This window comes from Mesocricetus auratus, unplaced genomic scaffold (assembly GCF_017639785.1).
Source record: "Mesocricetus auratus isolate SY011 unplaced genomic scaffold, BCM_Maur_2.0 Super-Scaffold_100015, whole genome shotgun sequence".
NCBI classification, from domain to species: Eukaryota; Metazoa; Chordata; class Mammalia; order Rodentia; family Cricetidae; genus Mesocricetus; species Mesocricetus auratus.
Genome location: NW_024429198.1, coordinates 23,252,748 through 23,274,648, shown reverse-complemented (window position 1 = coordinate 23,274,648; position 21,901 = coordinate 23,252,748). Strand labels below are relative to the sequence as shown.

At 35.7% G+C, this 21,901-nt stretch overlaps 1 non-coding gene across 1 annotated transcript; it reads left to right on the top strand.

Annotated features, from left to right (window-relative positions):
- Nucleotides 1-391: 391 nt before the first annotated feature.
- LOC121144407 lies at nucleotides 392-583 on the top strand. The gene has a single exon (XR_005881769.1). It is a non-coding gene; the product is annotated as a U2 spliceosomal RNA (small nuclear RNA).
- Nucleotides 584-21,901: the final 21,318 nt, after the last annotated feature.

Genomic DNA, 21,901 nt, shown 5'->3' with positions numbered 1-21,901 from the left:
TCCAAACAAACCCTTCCTACCCCAAGTTGATTTTGTTCAGTGTTTTGTTACAACACAGAAGCAAACTACAGTAGGACTCATCATATTTGAAGGAAATAACCTAAACAGTAGTTGATTTTTTATATGTATATAAATTTAGATATATTCCAAGGTCTAATGATTTGGGACATATTTCAAAGATATGTGTCAAATTGTATATTACTGCTTATTCTTGAATGTGTTAATGAAAATAATCATGACTCTAAAATTGTTGTCTGTAAGAGCATAATAAAAGTCCATGTTAGGCAAGATTATGATTATTAGTATATACTGTGAATATAGAGCTTTTACTAGTATACTCTTTAAACTTTCAGCAAATGTGTAATTGGGATTCAAAATAACAGAAGAAGTAACTGATTCTCAGTTTTTGGTCTAAGATCAAGTTTAGTATCTGTTTTTAATCAGTTTCATACCTGATATGTCCTCTATCTGAGGACAATATATTAAATGGATTTTTGGAAGTAGCAGTTGGAATAGGAGCTTACTTTGTCCACTCCATGAATTGACATGGTATTGTAGTACCTCCAGGAACAGTGCACAAAAATAAACAGTCAAAAAACAAACAAACAAACAAAAAGCAACAGAAGTAGATGAAATGGAAGACTCAGTACAGTGGAAGAAAAGACGTGGATTATACTGCAGTATTTTCTTCATAAGGTTCCTTAGGCTTTACTGTTTATCATACAAAGAGATTATGTTCTTCTCTGGCCTGATCATTAATAGTTTATGCAAGGAAACTGGTATAAAGATGAAGCTACTGGGGTGATGACAAGAGCTTAATTGGAATCTTCAACACGTAAAATTTACCAACATAGCTAGAGATTATAGAATTAGAAAAGTATAGCTTGTGAAATTGGATGGAATTATTTTGAAGTCTGAGATGGTCACTGAGTCTTGTTTTATTTAATTAGAAGAGTATATTCCTGTATATGTACAGGAATCCTAGTACAAAATTATGAATAATGAATATTCACTCAAGATGGTTCAGAGGGTTGTCCATTAATAAAGCATGGACTTCTACATTTGTTATGATTATCAGAACTAGAAAAGAGAGAATTTTTATTAAAATTTGAGATTTGAGAAATTCCACTTAATCAGTAGCAGTCTTCATGTGAAGGGAATGAACTAATTTAGCAAGAGTGTGTTAATATGGGACAGAGTTATGATAAAGATTATAAAGTGGTATTGAATATACATAAAATATTTGTAAAATTTGCTTTCTTTTTAGTTACAAACCTTAATGCTTCAAGATGTAGGACATGAAGTTTTAAAAACATTTTCTTACTTTCAAGATTTCTAGCATTCCTTGTGTATGTGGAAGAGAGAGAAAGACATCAGCACATTTACAGGTAAAATGATATTTCATGTTAAGAAAATATCACAGCACAAAAGGATAAAAAGGAGACATTTGTTACAGGGAAAAATCACTAAAATTATTCCTAGTGATATTCTGCTGTACTCATACATTGGTGTCTGGGCCAATTGTCATAAGAGAGAGCTCTGCCAGCAACTGACGGGAGCAGATGCAGAGACCTACAACCAAACGAGAGAGAGAGAGAGAGAGAGAGAGAGAGAGAGAGAGAGAGAGAGAGAGAGAGAGAGAGAGAGAGAGAGAGAGAGAGAGAGAGAGAGAGAGAGAGAGAGAGAGAGAGAGAGAGAGAGAGAGAGAGAGAGAGAGAGAGAGAGAGAGAGAGAGAGAGAGAGAGAGAGAGAGAGAGAGAGAGAGAGAGAGAGAGAGAGAGAGAGAGAGAGAGAGAGAGAGAGCAAATTGGAGATCTCCATTGGGTCCACAGAGAATCAACTAAGCAGGGCTCACAGGGTCTCCCAGAGACCGAAGCTGCAAGCACAAAGCCTGCGTGGGTCTGTGCTAGATCCTCTGCATATATGTTACAGTCGTTAGCTTGGTGTTTTTTGTGGCATTCCTAACAGTGGAATTGAAGGGGAGGATATCTCTGTCTCTTTCATCGGCTCTTGGTACCTTTTTCCTCCTACTAGGTTTCCCCACCCAGACTTGATATGAGGGTTTATGCCTAGTCTTATTGCATCTTGTTCTGCTGCATTCGGCGAAATGCCTGGAAGACCTGCTCTTCTCTGAAGGGAAACAGAGGAGGAGTGAATTTGGGCAAGCCGGCAGAGGACTGAAAAAAGTGAAGGGAGGCAGAGAGAGCAGCCCTCTTTGTGTTATGGACACACGATGTCTGTTAGTATTCGAGGGATAAACACTGATCCACTGCTCAGGACCCCATAGGTAGCCCAGGCCTCCTCATTGACTCTCACATTCAGGGGGTCTGGATCAGTCTCTTAGGGAAGTGCCTGGACCCTACCCTGAATGAAATGATAGACTCTAGATATCCCCCATGCAGAAGGAATTGGCAATAGGGTGGGAGGATGGGGAAGATGGTGGGGGGGTGCGGGAAGAGGGGAGGGAGAGGGAACTGGGATTGACATGTAAAACAAGCTATTTAAAATTAAAATAAAAAAGAGATAAGTATAAAAAAAGTGAAGGGAGGGAAAACTGAGATCGGGATATTTTGAAAACAAATAAAATAAAAATTAATAAAATTCCCCCATCACCAAAAAAGGAGTTGTGAAGATGAACAGGTACTTTTAAAAACAGAGAAGAGGGAAAGTGTCTTGGGCACATGAATCAGGAAGCATAAAAACATTTATTCCTCTGGCTTCAAATCAATTCAAATATGCATTCAGATTGTTCCAGAAATCAATTCAGGTCAGTCTGAATTTTTCCCTGGAATTTTAAATTGTGATTTTTCCATAGACTTCCCAGTATCAAAACCATGTGAAGGTTATCTCACATTAGCTGTGGCCATAGTGTCTGAGACACATCATGTTGCCTGTTACATATTATGGAGAATGAATCAAAACTCATGACTTTTAGAAAGCATCAAATATTTCTAAAAATTAAATCATTAAATAGCACTATGCTATTCAGTGTTATTCCACATATACAAATTACCAGATGAAGAAAATTTACTTCTATAGAAAGTACATACCTTGTAAGATTAACTTATATTGGCCATATACAGAACTGTTCAGACATCATGTCTAAGATCTAATTCTTAGAAAGCTCACCAGCTTAAACTGTTGCAATGTTTGTCTAAGCTTAATTCTGAATCATTACAACATGAAAAAATACTGGCTTAATTAAAAATAATTTAAAGGTTATGGACTCGAGAGGAGAATCTACTACTACCACTTTCCTAAAAAAAGAGTATAGTTTCTAATTTCTGGGATTGCACCCCACTATCCTGCCTATTGATTGACAGTAGTTTTCTAAAGTCCTAATGCATACATTTACAAAACTCTTCCTCAACTAAATCTCAGGGAACACTGCAAGAAGTGGTAGGAAGAGTGCAACAGAAAGAGAATCAAGGAGATTCTGTGAGATTCTGTCTTCTAGTAGTAGCTGAACTGCATCCTCTAAAGTCTCACCAACACCACTGTCCAAATGTGAGCTGACAAGGATGACACCAACAGCCATGTCAAATTGGATGAAGAAATTCCCATGAGGCCTCAATCCTACACAAAGAACTACAGGTAACTAAATGAAGTTGGGAACTGGCTCTCCACAGAGAAGAGCACATCAATTGGTTATCCATGTTAAATGGTCATCCATGCAAACATACATATAAATAACAGTATATGGCTATATTTAGGAATATCTGTGTATATCCATATACATATATGTGTACAATGATAATTGATATAAAAAGAGGCCATGATTTGAAGGAAAGCACAGAGGGGTACATGGGAGATTTGGGGGGAGGAAAGAGAATTTCAAAAATAATGAAAAATTATAATTTCTGAATTTATCCCTATACCTACAGATAAAGGTAGCCACCACTCCTCATTTATGGCAGATGGAGACTACTACAGCAGCATACAACCAGTCAAAATGCAGAGAACAACTGATTGTGGGTTGTCTAGCTTCAGTTGATGCATCTACAGCACAACTCCCACATTAAGGCTTAGCACATGTCAGAAGAGAGGCAAGAATATTGCAAGACCCAGAGAACCAGGATATCTGCTGTGAGACAGTTTCTTCTCTGCATGATTGGAAAGTTGTAACCATGAAATAATAGAAACAATTGAAATAGAAACAATATGGCTTCCAAAATATGGCCCACACAGTGGCAACACCACTTGCCATGCCAATGTGGGTGGGGGAAATTTCACAATGTCTCACTCCTAGATGAAGCGCTGTAGAAAATTAATGTCTTCTGAGAGGGAGAAAGAGTATTTTCCAGGAATAAACCTTGTGATAGATTATCAGTTCCCAAGTAATCATCCCTAAACACGTATGTATATGAAAATGCTAAATAAGTCACCTGTTTATTTATACATATGTGTACATGTATGATTATGTAAAAATAAAAAGTATGCGTGTGTATAAAAATAATAACAATAAAAGGTCATAAATTGGAGAGGAAATAGGAGGTACAAGAGGAGATGAAGGGGGTAGAGAAAGTTAGAAATGGTGAAAATATAGTATTCATGTGTGAAATTTTCAAAACATTAAAAATTAAAAAATAATTTAAGCTACACAATGAAGCCTGCACATTAAAATTGAGGAATGAAGTTAACATTAATCTTTCAGAAGAGAAGCAAGATAGTTTCCATTTACATTCATACTCAGGTTTAAGGGTATGGGTGGGATTTGTTACTTAAGTAACCTTCATTTCATTCGCATGTAAAGATTACTATAGAATTTGAAGGTGTCCTGTTGGGAAAGCAGGAAAAGTCCATTTTGTGTTTGCTTAATTAGAGATGGTACATCCTCATGGTATCTACTCTCTCAAGGAAGTTTCAACCAAGACTAAGGGTAAATTTGCATTTTACCACATAATTTGACTCCTGTGTTGACTCTTCTCATAATATCTTGTCTCCTAGAATTGTAATACACACTATTTAGTTGACTATTAATATAAAACACTGGTGTTTTAGTTTGAAACTCCAGCTGGGAAACTCTGATCACAATTTGTATCTGAGTCTTAGAATAAAATCATTTATCTAAAACCTACCTCATTGTCCACTGTGTCTATGGATATTTGAAAGAAAACATAAAAATCAGAGTTAAAGTTGTGTATTAGACAGAGAGAATAAATGTAAAAAGAAAACGTGGCCCTCAGAAAGAACCAAAAGTCATGAGAGATGAGGGGTTTGATTAGAAATGTCAAAACCTGGTGGTGTCCTGCCAAGTGATGCCTGTAAGCTGTCATGTCAAAACATGGTATTTCTAATTTCATGAACTTCTGTGTTCCCATGATAAAATGCAATGAATTATTTCCCTTAAGCAAATAATTTACTTTATGATACCATACATATTTTGAGAACTTTGATACATATATATTTTATTATTCATATTTGTAAAATCCTTAAAAATTTTTAACACATATAGGTTCCATGATTTATTATTTTTAATTTATGAAAGACAAGTTTACATATTTTTTTAGCCAGGAAAAATCCGCAGATTTCCTGGGATTTGCAGTGCAGTGGATTTAATGGTTCTTAAGGGAGGAAATGTTGTGCATAACCAAAATGTACCACTTTGGAGCTTATAGAAAACCATGTAATCTGTAATACATAGATATCGTACTTTCCATTCATTTTCCTGTCTGAAGATACTCTGGCATCATCAGACTCTGACACTGGCCTCATCTTTGAGGCACTGAAATGACTGGAACTGATGAACCAAGTTCTGCTCAGGCTATGCTCAGCTCTATTTAATAATTACACACTGAGAAAGGATTATGCAATCTAGTGATTATGGAAATTAAGCTATCTCTATGATGAGAAAGCTAGCCGATGGATCATTTTGGTGACAGAATTATTCTATTTCTGACTACTTTCTCACCACTTATAGATAGGTACATGTTCTCATCAGATCTTTTTGCTGAGGTAGTGGAACTTCCATTATACTTTGGAATTTTGTTACAAATGTGTAATGAAGACAGTATGTATAGGTGGGCAGAATCTGCCCTGGATACTCAATTTGGGAATTGGATGATATTGTCTTTATGTCAACTACAAGTAGGAATCCTAGAGGCAGTTGGTGTTGGCAAGTGTCTGACTCCACAAACACTAAAGCAATATTATTTCTTTCATGAGTGGTACTTATTATGTATGTCTATTCAGTAGATGATCTGCCTTCAGGGCAGGAACTGTGTTTATATTTCCTTATGTGAAGTCAGTGATTATGGACACATCTATTTCTTTGGGGGGGATAAAGAATTATAACTGTGTTTCTGTACAAACAGGGTTTCAGAGAATGTATCACTTCTTTAAACACCAGAAATCTTGCTTATAATGTTAACAAATCTCACAAATCTATGCATATTCTTTAATCAGATATGGTGACATAATGAAAAATCTTCAAAAGCACCAAAACAAAACTCACCTGGAATAAAGACCAAGTGAGAACACTTTTGAATGAACTGAAGTTAATCTATTAACACAAATTGGAGGCTTAAAATTGTCAAAACATCAAAGTTGAATTCTCCAAGATCAAAGAAAAAGCCTGGGAAAAACTAATTTTGGGAAAGCATAAAATATCTTCAGAAACAGCTAAAATTTGTATGTAGTTTCCCCTTCTATTTCTGCTCAAAATAAAATAAACAATATCACAGATTTCTTGTAATGTGTATACACATAAAGATGTAATTGTGGCAACATGAGAACTGTAAGACAAAGTAGTAAGAGAAACAGGACATAAACATTAATAAATGTTCTACCATTTGTGTGAAGTAATGCAAACAATAAACAGGTTTAATGAGTGTGCAATTGACTCATATCAAGAATAATGGGTTTGGGTTTTCCTTATAATTTGGTGTTCATCACCAAATCAATTTTAGAGCATTCCATACACTTCTTAATCAAACATCATAGACAAGAAGTGTCATTTTTCTAGAAGACTTTCTGTACTTCCCCTGACCTGTCTGTGTTGGGCAGGCATTTATCTTTCTGTATGTTTGCCTGTTCTGATGCATATACTTTTTAAGGGGTTGGAAAGTTGAGGACACAAATTTATAATCCTACAGTTAGCACTATAAGCCAAAGAGTTCAAGGCAAAAGTTATTTTTCAGAAAAAAACGAGACAAAGTTAAAAAGGTCAATTTGTCTATAGCAATCATAAAACTTATACACACCAATTCATTTGTATCCTGGTAACAGTGCTTTCAAAAATAAAAGTAGCAAAACTGGTGGGATTAAAGGAAAAAGTAAATGATGCATTAAAAATAAATTGTCCCAATATTTGCAAACTGAACCCAGCAATGTGTAAGGAAATTTAATTCATTGCAACCAAGTAATGGAATTTTCTCACAGGGTGTGAGCTTGATTTAGTATACAACACATGACCAACATAAGATAAAATAATGAAGGCATAAAACAAAAATCATTTCCACAGATGTATAATGGAATTTGAAAGACAAACTGCTATGTAATTATTATCAAGTTGTCTACTAGTTAGCAACAGAAAGTGTCTTCAGTCTGACTAACACTGACCCAGAATGAACACCTGGGGATTTCAGACACACAAAAAAGGAAATCTCAACCAGGCCCCACAGCTCTCACAGAAGCCCAGCCACTAGCCACACATTCTGAAAGCTCCCATCCCTGGAATAAAACCTGAGGCATGTGAACTGAACAAAACCTGAATTGGAAGGTAAAAATGATCTCATTCCTGTCATCCTTCCTTCCCCCCTCATCAAGTGGCACTGTACCAGGAAGATTCCATTTCTCTGGGTTCACACTTTGCCCTAGAGGGAAAGAAAACAGACTTTTCATTTAGAAACTCCAGCACTAGCATCCCAGAAAGTCATCCCCTCTAACCTCAGGAAAACTCTGTAATAGGTGTACACTTTACTGAACATGTCCTGGGCTCATCACAAAGAAGAAAGTCCTGTTAGTTTTAACAAAATGCATAAACCTGGAACAAACTGGGGAAGCCCACAGAAACAGCTGACCTGAGAAAGGTGGAGTTCACGGACCCCAGTCTGACAACTGGGGAACCAGCATAGGACCTAACTATGGTTCCTCCATGTGAGTGTCAGTTGAGAGGTATCTATGGGGCCTCTGACAGTGGGATCAGTATTTATCCCTAGTGCATAAATGGAGTTTTGGTAGCTCATTCCCCATGGAGGGATACTCTCTTAGCCAAATACACAGGGGAGGACCTGTGTCCTGCCCAAAATGATCCCCCATGGAAGGGGATCAATGGGGGGATGGGAGAATGGGAGGGGGACAGAACTGGGATTGATATATAAAATAAAATTGTTTCTAATAAAAACTTAAAAAATTTCCTTAAAGGAAGTTATAGCTTCCCTCTAATTTTACCCAAATCTGTTGACACTTAATGACAACTATCAGAATAAAGAGCCAGAATGATGTAAAAAACAAAAACAAAACAAAACAAAACAAAAACAAAAACAAGCCAAAACTTGGAACAAACTGTATATTCAAAAGAAGTCAGGCACAGAAAGAACACTGCTTGATTACACTCCTATGTGAAGGATGAAATGATTAGTGTTATAGATTACTTTGGGTTAGAAAAGAGGGACTGGTCAGGTGGGAAGAGGGGTAGCATTCCCATGCATAACTTCACATACTATTTCACAGCAGGATAATCACAGTTAACAACAATGCATCATGTTTCAAACTGATACACTTTGGAATGCTAAGTGGGACTTTATTAATAATGTGAATACCTAAGATTTATTGGCATGTAAAATCATGTTATCTCTAAGAAGTATTATGTCATGGGTATTGAGTCTTCAGGTAGAATGCCTGAGATAACATTTCTATTTTAGTATCTGTTACAAACAAGTTACAAATCTTAATTGATCCACAGTTATCTAATGTAAAATTAGAAAAAATGTACTCAATTCTTAGCTTTGTAAAGATTGAAGGAGGTGATACATGTAAATTCTCATAACACCTAACCCATTTCATGATTATTAGCTATGGTTGCCTAAGTAGAATTTATCTTTTTACTTATAATGAATAAGTATTCTGGGAAATATTATTCTAACAAAGTAGAAATTAATGCTGAACTCTTATAAGTTTATGTGCTTAAGATGCCCTGTCCTTAATATGGAAATAAAAATATGCCTTTATAATATGATTATATTTACATTACATTATCTAGATGGCACTTCTTTAAAACTATCTCATAAATATATTTTTGGTTTTGTTTAAATGGTTTAGTGGAGTTGTGAAAAACCAAGGTACAAAGAACTAATTATGTAACATATTTAATTATTCATTACCATCATTGAGTGTATACTCTTAGTGCTCACCAACATTTTAGGTATCTAATATATTTTTCATTACACAAATTATGGTCATGATTAAAATAATAGTAAAAAGCTATATTTCTAGACATCTTAGTTTGTGTTTTCAGTCAAATTCCATCTTTGTGAAAAAGTCAAAATACAATGAAATTGATTACAGTATCATTTGTATTACTGGTTTCCTGTCCACACCTGCATCCAAACTTCCTGGAAAAAGTTTGGAAAATTTTATGTGAATGTCAATAAATGGTAGGTCCCTTTTCTATGACTTTCTTTTTAGTGAACAATTTGTTATTCCATGTCATCTTTTTGTGAAATTTTATATAATATAAATAATAATTTTGCAATTTTAAACAATATGGAAATTGCAAAGGTGTACGTACATGCATCATATTGCTTCCCCAAATGAATAAATATGCCCATGTGTAGTAAATATCAAATTTTATCAATGTCTGTTTCTTGTAGTATCTTAACCTCTCAACATTACAGGCCAAACATTTTTTATCCATCATGCAAACATACAGCTACCTCTGATTGTCCAAGATAATAATGAGGTATGTGAGGGAAATAATTGAAATTCACAAAGAATTCCCTAGCCACAAATTGGTCAATAGACTAAATGTCTCCACCCCTTAACCTTTAATTAGAGGCATTTCAGGAAAGAGGAGTGTTTCAGCTTCTCTAGATTCCACAACCCTAGAGGAATTAAAAAGTGTGGAATATCGAAATGGCAAGTAGTAGTAGGAGGTAACAACAAAGGGCATTACTGATCCACAGAAAATCCCTAAATAATTAAATATGCAATTGAATGAAAAATTCCATTTCGAAGCCTGTTTTTGAGTACATTGTAGTCCCAATAGCTGGGTACATAACAGCAGGATCCTTTCCTTCAGAGTTTATGCTTTTTGTTCCTTCAGAGATGTTAATTTACATGTACTTCAGAGTGAAAAGGAACATTTTTCATTTTTAATAGCATACAAAATTTTACATGTGATATGTGAAATTAGATAAATGTGTATTAGGTGTCCATCATTTCATTTCATAAACAAGAAATATTTGATGAACATGAATTGACATTTTGTGTTAGCTGGTGTTTAGATTCTTTTTACATATTTTGCTATCCCCCCACTACAGGAAATGTCTAGTGTTGCAAATGCAAATAGAAGCATGGTAGCTTCCCCCAAAGACAGTCAGTAGCATGTGAGTTTCAGGACAGCAGAGACCTCGGCTCTTTAGGGTTCTGTCACCAGCATTTTATTAATGTCCTGTAGAGAAGAAATGAATGCAAGTAACATGAGGAAAGTGTATAAATCTAATTTAAATTATAGTATCATTCATAAAGTACATTTAAGGAGGAAAATAAGTACTTACTGTCTTTAAAGGGAGTCAGGAAAAACAAAACCTACAAAATATGATGCATTGTGAAATGAATAATAAAATTTGAATCAATAATTGCAGGAATCTTCATTCCAAAAATTTGCACCATACATATGTAAAATTACAAAAATATTAAATAGGACAGGTGAACACACCTTCCCCATATTCACAACTTCCTTTGTTCCTGTCTGGTCATCCCACAGCTGTCTGCCAGGGATCATGATCTCCCTATGGCACCTCTCCCTCCCTTTAGGACTTATGAGATTCCAGATTCCATATGTCTGAATCACAGTACAAGGATTACCTAGAAGCTTTATTTGCCTTGGGGAGCTTTTATATTACTGGAAGGTGCTATTCATGTGGGAGAAGGGGAGAAGTCTTATCCAGATTTGAGCCCCGATGCTACACTAATGAGTAATCTAGTAAGTCATGCCTACTGCACTGGCCCAACAGTGGCAGGAATATCACGTGGGTAACCAAACCACTTTCAGTTTGGACTGAAGTTTTACTTCACAAGATAAAACCAATACCTGTGTTACCATTTGAGTGCCAGGAACCTGGGCTGGACAAATCATATACCCTAGAGTAGAACCTACTATTATTGTGCTGCCGAATGGAAATTGTATTAAACCAAGTCATAATGACTTATTGCTATTCCTGTAAATGAATGCATCTCTCACCTGTATCAGAGAAATTTCTGTTTTAAGTAGATTGAAATAAACAGAAACCCCAAACCTGCGAAAGTGCAGAGAATAAGAAGAGGAAGTGGAATGCTGAGTCTAAGATGGGAAATTAATATCACATCCCCTTCTCCCAAGACTCAGTGGTCATCACAGAAACAGCTGAAGAGTTACAGAAAGTAGACGACTACAAGGAGACAGTGTCTTCTGGGCAGAGCAACCACACATAGGAACTCACAGCATTTGTGACAGTGTGCACGATATCTGTGCAAATTCAAGTCAAATCAAATTCCAAAATGCTAAGGGGAATCAGGCATGGAGTGGCAGCCCTAGCAAAGGAACTATGTGTTATTGACAGTTGCTGGGAAACTGTCTATGGTATGTCTGTTATGCTCCAGTGTAAGGCCACATATTCAAGAATACACACATTCAGCACAAATTGGGCTTGATGATGTATGCATGAGTGTGTGTGTGCGTTCATGCATATATGTATACAAAGTTGGATGGATAGGGAAGGTAAGATAGATTTCAAAGGACTTGGCAGAGAGTTGCATATGATGGAAATGCACGCTATAGAGTTCACAAACAACTAACATAGAAATATTAAATAATATGCATGGAAAGATTTCTTTGATTACAAAAATATTGTGACCATTCTCATAATTCAAGGTACAAAGTGGAGAAATTTTTTCTTCATTGAGAGAGAGACACGGGTCCCATATTAAGTTTTCATTTCTTTTTGTTTATGACAATTTCATACATTGTGTGTGCTTCCTATTCCCACTCTCTAATTCCCCCAATGTGCTCCTGCATGCCAATTAGTTCTATCAATTAACGAGAAACCTATTGTTGGCCACATCCTCAAAAATGATGCTCTCTATAAACTGCAAATAGCTGATCAGTAAAGGGTGTGGCCTGGATGGTTTCTTCCCTCCCTATGCTGATATTAGCTGGCTTGATCTTGTGTAGGTAACTATAGTTGCTCTGAGTTCATAATTCCAATAGCCACAGAAGGTCTAGAAAATAGTATTTCACAGTCCCCTGCTCAATTTCTAGCTCTTATTAATTTTTCCCTCTCCCCTTCCTAGATTGTTTTGTATGGTCCTATGTGTTAGACAGCCAACATCCCCAACATCTGCTTCCTCACAATTTTTGGTTTCTGTTTCTGAATAACTCTTACCAATTTTATTCCTATTCTTCATTCATTGTTGTGCTTTACAACATTTCACTACTGTGTTGAATAAGCCCCTCTATGATTTTCACCTGGGTATTACATCCAAATAAAATTGAATTTTACTACTGGGCCTTTGAAAACGTGACTTTATTGCTATTCCTTTATTAGAGGATATTGCCATTACAAAGTCACTGTCAGTAACCAAAGAAATAGCTGCATTTCCCTAAATGTTTTAATTTTTAACTCCAACTTAGAAATACTTTTTAAAATTTTTCAGCTTAGACATTATTACTTGTTTTTATAATATTTCATGATGGTGTGTAGAATTCTGGCCTAATTTATTTTGGCTTTTTTTAGTTTATTTCCCTTTATTGTTTATGAGTTTTGCTTTTGTATTATTACTTTATTTAGATGCTTGAACTGAAAGAACATATTGATATGACACGGTGTGGACCACCATGTAATACTTTTGTGAGCGATATTGGAATACCTTTTGCTTGTAAGCTCAAACCTTTTAGAGCCCCTTAGAATTATTTTATAATTCTCTTCTTGAACTCTTACATTTGTGTTGTAAGCACCAATTTTGGAATCTACTTTATTGTATTTTATATTTTGTTTGTTCACTCAATGAGAGACTAATTGACGTTTTGTAAGTTCACTACTAATTATGTTCCCCTTAAAATATTTCTTAACTTTTCATATATTCTCAGAGCTAAAGAAGTTTCAAAAGTAACAAATGCCACACCAGCAAGTATAGCACCAGGAGCCAATTGCACACTGGGGTGTAAGGACATAAGAGAGCAAAGGGCACTCTGGCGTTCAAGAGAAGTAACAGATAAGCAGGCAGAATGAAGGCTTTTCCAGGTGGAGAGTTGTTTTAGCATTACCCCCAACAAGAGCCCCTGAAGTGTTTGTAAAGCTGATGAAGAGGAAGCACAGGGATTGGAATTCCCATAGCAGCTGGGCATCTATCTTGAAAACAAATTTATTCTGATCCTTATTTGTTTAGAAAAGGAAGACAAAGCAATGCATTACAGTACACACCAGCGAGGGGTGTCCTTGCTGTGTGTCCTCTAGAGGTTACAGGGTGGGAGCTTTGCAATCTCAGTGTCCTGTCCCCCACATACTATGCTATGTAACATGAATTAGTCTTTGGCAACTTGATGCATCCAGATCCTGCTTCTCACAAGGCTTCTGTATGCTCACGGCTTTATCCAATGTCTGGAGAACTGTATTCCTGAGAGTCTGCGGTAGATCTGCAAGTCAGAGATCTCCTCTATTGTCCTTGGTATCCCTTTTGTGCAGATAAAGCAGTTGGATTATCCTTTCTTCCTTTTCATTTGTCCCATAGTTTTCAGTGAGGAGACATTCTCTCTAACCACACCCCTTCTCTTCATCTTTTTCCTTCTTCCCCTCCACCACTACCACCCAAATCTGACAAGCGTTGCCCACACCAGACAAGTGTTCTTTCACTGAGCTACACTCCTAGTCTCAATATATTGTTCATTATCTCAAGGACCATGATGCCTCTTTTCTCTTCTATAGACCTTCTGGTCTGTATCTTTATAATTTGGAAATAGCTTGGGGGTATGTGGTTTTATAACCCAGAGTTTTTATATGATTAGAAAGATAAATTGTAACTTTACGTACTAAAGAAAGTGACAGATCTCAATAAATACCTGATTTTTTTCGATATATTTTTAGCAGGAATTATTTAAAATTAACAAGCCCCAAACCTGTAGTATGGTAAAAGTTGCTTAAGGTTTCTGACTTTCTGAGTTTTCTAAATGCAGTTATAGTTAGCAAGAGAATTCCCCTGGCAACTTATTCTTGGAGATAACAGATAGCATAATCAGAGGCTAGATGAGCTCATTAATGTGTTTTTTTTCTAGTACCAGGTCTCTTGACAGGTTACACTTGTCTAAAAATATTCCAGGCCCAAATTCACTAAGTTGGGATGTCAAGTCACAAACTGTAGGGATTTTAATGATGTACTCAGTGTATATGGACCCAGAAAGGTCATCTATGTGCTCTACCACTAGGGAAAGGTGAAGGATCATCTACATGTATGAAGATCACTGTTGAGTCTTTAATTATTGGTGAATTTATTGCAGTCTATTAACTACCCTCACTTGTGACAGTTCACTAAGAAATCATCCTTAATCAGCAACATAATGATCCTCATAGCAGACCTTTTAAAAAACTTTTTAACCCAATAATATAAATTTTAACACAGCATAGTTTTGAGATGGAGCATACTGTAGTGTGCTGTGGAATCTAAGTTTATTGTGGAAACAGTCAATAAACTTGCTGTTTTTGTGTGAGCTTGAAAATTTTGTCATCAGCACACAGACACTCAGATCCCTATGATCCATATGTAAATATGGGGGTTGAACATTTCTAAGGTAATTAAATCTTTGTGGAGAATTTGAGGGAGGTCTCTCAAATGACCAAATGGCTTCTGAAACCTGGAATGTAATGCAATGCATTTGTAGGATGCATTGAAATAAAGAGAAGTGTGATGCAAATGAAGAAAATAAGCCACCATGGTCATCTGAAAATGCAACTTTCGTCCTGATCCAAGCAGGGTGAATCAATAACATAAAAAGAAGAGGCGGTATGAGTCACTTCGATAAGGAGAATTACAAGATGCAAAAGGGCAAAGATTAAGTTTCAGGAGACTTCCAAAGACTCTAATCTCATCCTGGCTCTCTTCTGCCCTAGTGTATCTGTCATATTTGGGGAAGTAACTGTAATAAATGACAATATTTTCACATTTGCAATTTTTAAAATGGGACACAATTATTCAGTCAGTCTTAGTCTTTAGGTATAAAAGGAGGTTAGAAAGACGGTTAGAAATTTATCACATGCATGGAATGACTTCTACAACTTATCTTTAGGTACTAATATCGGTGAGGGCACAGCTAACAGTATTTCATCGGGAAAACACTAGAATACTCAAGTTCCTGTAGGTTGGGATAGTGTTCTCTGTACAACACTTGGAGTTTGGGAATGTGCTGACAAATGTTGTGATTCATGCCTTCTAGGAAGAGCTTTCTCACAAACACTGGGAAAAATAAAATTATTTTTGCAGGTAGAGAAGAAGAAGAAGCAAACACAGGCAGGAATTATAGGAAACCCTCCCCCAGTGATCAATATCCTGAATTTAGGTTTCCTTGAATATATAATTGAGCAAATAAAAACTTATATAAAATATATATACATAAAGAAAGAAATATAAAACTGATAGAAATAAAACAGGAATTTCAATTTTGGTATTGAATTTCAGTTTTGGTACAAGATTATATAATTTTTCTTGATAACAAAATTACTTATTATGTCACATGTAAGAGCAGAAGCAGTTTTTGACCACTATTTGATTTGATTGCTGCTGTTAAATATCTTAGAAGTTTATTAAAATCTAAATTTACACATAAGAGATTCTTATTTTGGACAAATGATTGCATTTGTATTCAAACAAGCATTATGAATTGAGTTTCACTCCCGAGGGAGTCATCAGTTTAGCACAGTAAATAATATTCTCAAGACCACTGAGGCATCCCAAAAGCAATTTAGGATATTTAGACAACTGATGTTTCTGACACAAAATAAAATGCATTTTAGCTACTTATGCATTGGTTAGTATTGAAATGCATGTCACTTTTGTAAACATCTTATGCATTATGATCTAAAATACAATTCTGTCTGAGTGTATTTTAATAAGTGGCTGACATATTTATGGGAAGAATAATCAGGACTCAGTTGTTATGTCCGCATTCTTACAGGCCTGAATTGAGGGGCTTGATAGCGTGAGATTATAAAACTACTTTTCATCTTTTGATTATTACTGTAGTTCTATAACTAGGCTGTCTGAAAAAAGTGACTTTATTACAAAATGTAGAAAGGCAGTCTAGTGTTTGTGCATTGAATCTAACATGAATCTAACATGAAGTGCAAGGTAAAACACCTTCAGTAAATTGTACAGGTAAAGTTAATCAGTGAACCCTGATAGACAGTTATTTACATACATGTATTTTTGTAGCACTGGTATTTAATTTTGGATAACACTGATAAAGTTGATATAAAAATCGATGGATTCTTAAATTAATCAACATGACTAGAGGTCTATACATCAAACCGTTGTTTGAAGATATATGTGCTTGCAAAAGTATAAGGACGAAAATAGAAGTAACTTTGATAATTTTCCAATCAATTATTGGCAAGAGATTCTCAAGATGATAGTGTTCAACTGTTCAAAATTGCATATAAATTTTTTCATGAATAAAACATTCATGATGTCTAGTTTCACTTGTCAACTTGACATTGTCTTGAATCATCTAAGAATAGAATCTCAATGAGAAATTGTCTAGATCAGACTGGGTTGTGAGTATGCCTGTAGGAGATCTTTATTATTGGTATTCATTGATGTGGGACAATTCTCTATGTAGGGCGTCCTAGACTGTATAAATAAATATAGAGAACGGAGTGATCACGTGTAAGCATGCACACATTTGTTCTTCATCTGCTCTTCATTTTGAATGTAGTTTCTTAAGGTTCTGACCCAACTTCCAATCAATAGTAATCTAGAACCTAGAACTGTGAACTAAAACAGAACCTTTGTCCCCTAAGTTGCTATTTTTCAGGGTATTTTATTGTAGCAATATAATGAAAGTAGGATATTTAATTGTAACATAAAATGAAATGTTTCCATTATACCATCAATAGGAAGCTGTGCCTAATATCATGGCTATTATTTAAACCTATTCTGGTGGATAGTAGGCAATAAAAGGACATAAAAGTAGATAAGTAAATATTAAAATGAAGTCATGGAAGACACACAATCAAGAAAATAATAACAAACTTGAAAAATTCACAAAATGAGTAAAAGCACTTGTGTGGGAGCTGAGGAACTGAGCTTCAGTTCCAGAACCTGTTAATACACACACAGACACACACACACAGACACACACACACAGACACACACACACAGACACACACAGAGACACACACACACGCACGCACAGACACACACACACAGACAAACACACAGACACACAAACGCACACACACACACTCACGCACACACACACACACACAGACACTCACACACACAGACACACACACACAGACACACACAAACGCACACACATATACACACACATACACACACACAGACACACACACGCACACACACAGACACACACACAGACACGCACACACACTCACACACAGACACACACACAGACACACACACAGACACACACACAGACACACACACACACACACCTAGAGAATACCATACTAATAATGAATACAAATTATAAAGAAAATTCATAATTCCAATGTGGGTTTCAATCAAAGGGGGCACATAGCACACTTTAAATACTGCTTAATGTCTTTGGAACAAATAAATGTTTCAATCAAGTCTCAATAAAATATTCACTTAGACTTAAAAGTGATTTCCATTGGAAATTGTCAGGAGTGCTTGAATACATGACAGGGGCTGTGGTAGTCTCTTCAGGGTTCAAGGCCAACACAGCAAAGAAAGGTACAGGCAAATGCATGAATCATATGGAAAATGTAGAACAAGAATCATCTCTATTTGAAACTTCCCCCATGGAATATGCAGTCTAAAAAATCATAGAGACCATCACCTGTTCAATATCTGGTCTTGGAATAATTTACTGTGTTCATGGAAATAGTTAAATATTAATTACATCTCATTCAAAATAAAAATTTCAAGCTGAGTACCTGCCTCACATTCTGATGGGCAGTAAATAATACTTATATATTTTGGCCCTGTGAACAGTGAAGTAGTTGTGGAGAACAAGAATATATCATGTGATATCTTGAAAAGAGACAAGGAAGTGTTTGAAAAGGTAAATTGGATTACTCTTAATTGAATGTTACAAAATGTATTCAGGTGTCATAGATTCGTACCACCCTCATAAAAATGTGTAATCTTTAAGAACAAGCTAAAAACAGCTTGAATAACACATGGGGGCATATTTCATTCTTCTTGACCTTGAAAAAGAATATTTTTAAAAAGCATAAAATTTAATAGAAAATTGATATATTTGAACTAAAAAGAAATTTTATTTGCAGTATTGATGGTAATATTATTTTTGAGGACAACAATATGCAGAAACATGTCATAGTGGAGATAAGGGCAATGACACAGATATGATTTGTCTACAATAAGCTGACTTTAGAGCATCTGTACCCACAAGTACATGACTGCAACCAGAACCAGGTAATAGAATTGTCCAAAGTTAGATGAATCTTCTCTAAGAAGCAGATATAAAAGCAGAAATTAGGTTTCATTCCAGAAAATGAGGAAATCACATTTTTTTGCAATGATGTACTTGTGATTTATCATATATGCATACATATGTACATATAAACATATATATCATTTATATAAAACAAATATAGCACAATATATGTGTCTGAACTTATTTTACACTGTTTAATCATTCATATTTTATTCATTTGTGTGAGTTAAAGTACAGATTAATTGGCTTTGCCATGACAATTTCATGTGTATTTGTTCTCCCCTTTTCTGTCCCCTGCCATTCCCTTCTGTTTCCCTGTCACCTGTACTCTCTTTTGTCCTCCACAGTTTAAGTTCTTTTTCCTCTCTCATGGCCCCTTCTAGCTTCATGAATTATACCTCCATCCACACAATTCATATACAGCAGTGATAAATTTTGTTTATCATAGTGTTTATAGTTACTTAGTGTGATGATTGAAGCTTAGATGCATTTACTGTATATGACACAATGTGTTTTTTTTACATAGAGGATAGATTGTTTCTTCTCAGGCTAGATAGAAAGTGTATTCCTGTCTTTTCTCAATCTAATGTCTGATTTTTCACTGAGCAGTTCTTAAACCTGCTAAATATAGCCAAAATTTAATTGGGTGAGCTGTAATTTGCATCCTTCAATCATACTTATAATAGACATATCAATTAATATTTATTAGCACATATCGACTTCTGATTTTCTAATGCACTGCCAATAATTAACCGAATTTCCTCATGAAACGCTGGGAGCCTTAATTTCTATAGGACAAAGAAACACACTAGGCTCATTGTAAAGAAAGTTAGACAAAGAAATGTCTCACATGTAATTGTGAAATGCATCATTGTATGATAAGGGATGTGAAAGAGAACGGGAAATTGTAAAGTTTAACTTTATTGTAAAGTTGCTAACATACAGAAAAAAGTACCCCATTTTCCCTTTCACAAATTAAATTTAGTTAACATAGTTGCTCTTACTTGTGACTAGTAATATCATGTAATTCGTCACTAATTTATTTCAGATTTCATTTTGTAAACTGGGGAAATGTGGTTGTTTTGAAGTGCATAGTGTCATATTGGTGATGTTTTCATGGCAGTTGCTCTGAACTTAAGGATACTGAACTACTTGTGCTCTCATAGAAATGCCCTACCATTGTGTTGTAAGTGGAACATTCTGGCCAGGAGTTAAAAGGTAGCATTTGACAGCACAGATTTCAGTAGAGCGAGTCACCTGAATTCCAATTAATGTCATGCCTACAGAATTTGGGACATTGGATGCATAATTATTTAAATTATTTACTATGGACATGACAGACCTGTTGGTTCTACCTTTGTATAACTGAAATATAGTTCTGCTCTGTTATCACAGATGGGGCCACATTTCATCCCATAAATGTACAGAAATGATTCCCCTGAACATTTGGGATGTAGTGAATGCCAGAATTAACTTGGAATACAGCTAGCATGAGATCACACATCTCTACTTAGTCAACAGAGCATTGTCTGCCTTTCCCACACTGAAACCCAGTTTTCCTTGGACACTTGGCTATGGAAAGCCAATGATGATGTTATCCTCTTTGTGAAGGTTGATATTTTTGTCCCTGAGTTATAACTTAGTGAGTTACACTGCCAGTTATAGGACAGGAAGGTACTTTCTCCTTTGTGTCCTTCTTGCCGATCCCTAACTTCGTCTGTTTTGCTCATTTCCTTTTTATTCTTTTTTCTTCTACCGTTTTCTTTCTAAGTAGTCAGGAACTCTTAATCATGTGGTGTCCAGTTTCACCTGCACAGGGTTGTTTTTGCCAATATTAATGTGGGCCCATAATTCTTATGCTATTTTTTTTACCTTGGATTTACATGGGTAAGTCTAAGAAATTTATGTAGTTTGATAGGTATTTAAAATGCCCACCTATAAATTGGTGCTGTATGGGAAAATGAAAAATTATATCTTATTCAGACAAAGTAACTATGATTGAGAAGAATGTCATTTTTTCCTTTTAGAATACCCATCTATGGTTATCAAAACTCCTGGGGTAAGCACACAGACTGGCAAAATCCTTGACACAGATACACAACGACATTGAAAAACAGAAACATCCCCTATGTGGAAGGAAGTGGGGATAGGGTGGGGGGGATGGTGAGGGGGTGCTGGAGGAGAGGTAGGAGAGGGAACTGGGATTGACATGTGAAGCAAGCTATTTAACATTAAAGTAATAAAATATAAAAACAAAAAAACAAAAACAAATAAACAAAAATCCAAAACAAAGGCACATCTTAGTGTAAAACAATGAGTGGGGTGAAGTGGGGACCTGAAGCTCATTGACAAGCCAACCTAACTAAACCTATGGGCTTCATGTTGATCCTGTCTCCAAAATAAATGTAGAAAGTGACTGAGGAATACACTTGATGTCCACCTGTGACTTGCACACACGTGTGCACATGTGCACTAACCAGCACAGACACTATGCATACAACATATCACATACACACAATATTTTGTGGCATAACTCATTTCACTTCATAATATGTGGAATATATTTTCTCTCTCAAGGACACACACACTTCACCTAGCTGATTCTTTTAGAAAAAAATGAAAGAGTCAAGCATGATGGCTCACAACTTTACTACCCGTGCTCGGGAGGCAGAGGCAGAGAGATCTCTTAGTTCAAGGCCAGCATAGTCTTTGAAGCAGGTTCCAGACCAATATCTCATTTAAAAAGAAGAAGCTATACCCTCCTGCCTTCCATCTATTATTTCAACACCCCATCTTATTTATCACTCATCTATTTTTACCAAGCTTTAGACATACAGATGGTGAAGAGGCTAATAATGTGTTTGCTAATTAATAGTTTCTAAAGATCAATGTAAGCTTTCTCTTAATGTAGTTTAAACATCCTTCCCAGGAGGTTGCCTAGGAAGGATTTATAGACATTTGTTCTACTGTTTCTGAAGAAAAGTTGTTTCTAGTGATGTTGCAGGTTCAATAAGTTATTGACACAATCCTAAGGAGAATTTTTTTTTC